General features: G+C 31.5%; 1 non-coding gene across 1 annotated transcript; it reads right to left on the minus strand.

The window, feature by feature from the left end:
- Nucleotides 1-3,199: 3,199 nt before the first annotated feature.
- On the minus strand, nucleotides 3,200-3,330 carry LOC112427496 (small nucleolar RNA SNORA70). The gene has a single exon (XR_003019088.1). It is a non-coding gene; the product is annotated as a small nucleolar RNA SNORA70 (small nucleolar RNA).
- Between the last annotated feature and the right edge of the window lie 909 nt (nucleotides 3,331-4,239).

Genomic DNA, 4,239 nt, shown 5'->3' on the forward strand with positions numbered 1-4,239 from the left:
GATTGGTACATTTAATATAAATCAATTAATTTATATTTATAAATTTCATCATGGTATTCATTTAGATATTCTTAAACTTTTGTAGGACAATGGAAGTGTTATTTCTATCATTCTTTTTTGTTTGTTTTGAGACAGAGTCTCGTTCTGTCACCTATGCCTGAGTGCAGTGGCCTGATCTTCACTCACTGCAAACTCTGCCTCCCAGTAAGTGGGAATTCTTGTGCCTCAGCCTCCCGAGTAGTTGGGAATGCAGGCATGCACCACCATGCTCAGCTAATTTTTGTATTTTTAGTAGAGACAGGGTTTCACTATGTTGGCCAGGCTGGTCTGGAACTCCTGACCTCAAGTGATCCGCCTGCCTCGGCCTCCCAAAATGCTGGGATTACAGGCATGAGCCACCACCCGTGGTCACTTCTATCATTCTTAAAATTTGTAAATTATTTATTTCCTATTATTTTCTCCTTAGTCTGGCCAGAGATTTAATAATTTTATTGATCCCTTCAAAGATCTAAGTTTAGTTTAATTTACTTAACTATATACTTTTTCTCTGTTTAATGTTGTTTATTTCTTCATCAACCTTTATTATTTTCTTCTTTCTGATTGCTTCAGAATTAATTTGTTCTCATTTCTATAATAATAAGTTGGAAGCTTTCATCATAATTTCAAGGTAATTTTTCTGTTCTAATGCAAGCTCTTAATGGGATAGATTTTTCCCTGAACACATCAATTTAAGCATTTTTGATACATTATGTTGTTTTAATTTATCTTACTTTTGGCTAGGTTCATGTTTAAATATACATACGTGCAAGAATATTTTCCCTTGAGTCATATGGATTTAGAGATTTAAAAAAGGCAAAAAAAGTATTTTGGAAATTTATAGGAGACTTAGTTCACCATAATTGTTACATAATTGTACATATGTTGCAAGTAATGTACTAAGAAAAGTATTTATATTTGTATACATGTTTGGTCCTTAATGATGAAATTAATGCACAGTTGTCTAACTATAATAATTTCCTTATAATCACACTAGTTTTCTTTTGGTGCCACAAGATGATGAACCTCACTTCAGTGTGACCAAGCAAAATGAGGTACAAAAACTGTCCAATCAATGTGAACATATCTCAAATTCATATGAATTTTATAAATATTTTACATGTAAATTAAATTAGAAATTAAAAATATATAACATATTTTATTTCAGAAATATCTGTTTGCCTTTTGGAACTCAAAGTTCAAAACCTTCTGTTGTCATCTTTAAATAACTATTTTTTAAGTTAATTTCTAGCTGGATCTATGAAAATGCTGTCACACAATGTGGAAATAAAGGAAACATTTACAGAAAAATTGTCCATATGGACACATTTTAGACAGATGATCTAATTAGCATAGTAGCCACTAAACTGGTAAATAAACACTTCTGTTGATTTGCTGTTTAATCAGCATCTATTCTAAATTCTGTAATATTATTTAGTAAAACAATTTATTTCAATCCATAAATGTATTTTATAAATTTATGCCCAGGAAACTGCCAAGTAAACCGTGGAATTATTAACTGTTTTCTGTAAGTGATGGTCTTTTTTATTTCAAGCTGCTTTCTGCAGTGGATTGATGAGAGTTAAAGAAGATTAAAATGCTTATTCTGTAACGAAAGCCAATGCTGGCATGCTGATATATAATCTCTATAGAAAAAAAGTATTCATCCCTTAGTCTAAGATTTTTAACAGTGGTTCTAAGCACTCTTAAAAATTGTATTATTTAGACATCTTATCGTATATTTAAAAAATATTTTCTTAGAATACTGTGGATGTTATACAAGTCATATAACAGAGAGATAATTTCTTATGTAAATTTACAATACAATTTTTTAAAATAAAACTATTGTGAAATTGTTTTCAAATGTTATAAATGTTAATGAGTTTTGTTATATTGGTTCCAATATTTCTAGCATACAGAAAACATCATTTTCCCTGGGAATTAATATTTGGAAATGATGTTTAAGAAAAACCATGTTTCATGTTGGAAAATGCTATGTCTGGTATAACTATAGATATTTGGAAAGCTGTTCAGTTATGCTAAAGATAAAGAAAGGAGAGAAAAATGACAGAAGGGGAAGTCTGAACAAAACAAAATAATACCTGAAAATGTTGAATGTATATCTAATATTTGTGAATGTTTATATTCTCTATTTCACCATTATTTAAATATTTATATTTTCAAAGGGAAACAATAATTTTTTTGAAATCATTTTAGTTTTTTACAGAGTGCTGTATTTTTTTCTTTTCATTTCAATTTGGTAAGCAAACAAAATGAAAGTCAGAATATTATAGATAATTAGATTAACTTTTGGAGGTTTGTTGAAACTCTTTATCCTTTATGTATGTATTTCAAGTAGTATAATAAAAAAGAAATATAAAATGATTAGATATACATAAAGGAATTGCAGATAATGTTTTTGACATGTTCTTTCTTTTAATATATTTTGCAGATATAGCCATTCCAGATTATTATTTCACAAACTAAGATGATTCTCAGTAGGGAAGTCTTACTGCATGCCGTTTTCATCAAAGGGAGCTTAGTTTATTTGCCTGTCTGAATATTGACATTATATTACTAATTTACACATTGGGGAAAGGGTCAAGAGATCTCCAAATTTTTGTTGACTTGATATTAACCTGAAAGGGGAACGTTAATAACTGACAAAATATATCCACAGTAGTTAGACATCAAGATAAAGTTACATTTAATTTTTTAAAAAAATCTACTGCATATTGTTGAATTATTTTTTATATATATATATATTTGATGTACAGGAAATAGAATTCATTGGTGGGCATGAGTAAAGAGGGGGCAGCTCTTTTCAAATGCAGGGCTAGCTGCTTGTACAGGGGCCCATGATTCCAGGGATATATTTGGCCCCATAGCCATCCAGGATGAGTTGTTTCTCAGCCACCAAGTCTTAAAATGTATATGCATTAAACTTAGTAAAATCGCACTTCCTTGAGATGTGGTTCTGTGGGCATTCATTGAACTTGAACTTGGCCCTAAATAAGGACTCAATTGTATGCTCCAGGTTTGGCAGCTCGGTATGGATGAACATGGCCAATGTGAACTCTGGCCTCTGTGTCCTGGGGCTTTCCAAAGGCATAATACATCCAGTCTTAAACCTAGATTGGGGAAAGCACTAGATTTGAGACATAAATGTTCAATGGCAAAGGCTATTGCACACAAGGAACAGGCTGCTGTACACTACCTAGGATGCTGCTGTTTGCAGCCATTGCACACCAGGCCCCCACTAGTAAAAGAGCTGGGTAGCTTAATTGATTGTAGAAATTATTTTATATATTAAATTTTTCGGGATTAGTATCTTTTATTCAAGATAGCTAAATGTAATTTATATTAGACCATATACAGTAAGTTGTAAATTATAGAAATTGTGCACATCAAAGTCATATTAAGTGGGCAATATGGCCTTTAACATAATAAAGTTTATTGATAAAAAATAAAATAAAATAATGTGGTTTTGTAGTGCTCTTGTATGTCAACTAAAACAAATTAATAAAACCTATTGAAACCTATAATCTTTAAAACTATCTACTTACACTTTGGGAGGCCTAGGTGGGCTGATCACCTGAGGTCAGGAGTTCAAGACCAGCCTGGCTAACATAATGACATACGACTTTACTAAAAATACAAAAATTAAACAGGCATGGTGGTGCTTGCCTGTAATCCCAGCTACTCAAGAGGCTGAGGCAGGGAGAACTGCTTGAACCCAGGAAGGGAAGGTTACAGTGAGCCAAGATTGGGTCACTGAACTACAATCTGGGCGACAGAGCGAGACTCCGTCTCAAAACAAAACAAAACAAAAAACAAAAAAACAAAAAACAAAAAACACACAAAAAATGCTATCTACTTAAATATTTCATTAAAATAAATATTTTTCTGCTATCCTAGGTTTGTTTTGTCTCAATAATATACATAGTGTATTGGTTGTCTGAAAGTATTAAATAGAAGCATATTTTAGGGCATTGCTGAAATATCATCCTCCTTTTCTTACTCGAAGTTATGCAATGGTGTATTGATTAATGCATTGGAATTTGTTAATAAGCAGTTTGTATGTCTGAAAAACCAATGTTCAGAGGCATGTAGGTTAAATCCAGCAATCAAATACCAGAGAGATATTTCAGAATATTATTTTTGTATAAGAAAAAACACTTTTCAAAAAAAAAAGTAAGGTCA

This window comes from Macaca nemestrina, chromosome 3 (genome assembly GCF_043159975.1).
Source record: "Macaca nemestrina isolate mMacNem1 chromosome 3, mMacNem.hap1, whole genome shotgun sequence".
Taxonomy (NCBI): domain Eukaryota; kingdom Metazoa; phylum Chordata; class Mammalia; order Primates; family Cercopithecidae; genus Macaca; species Macaca nemestrina.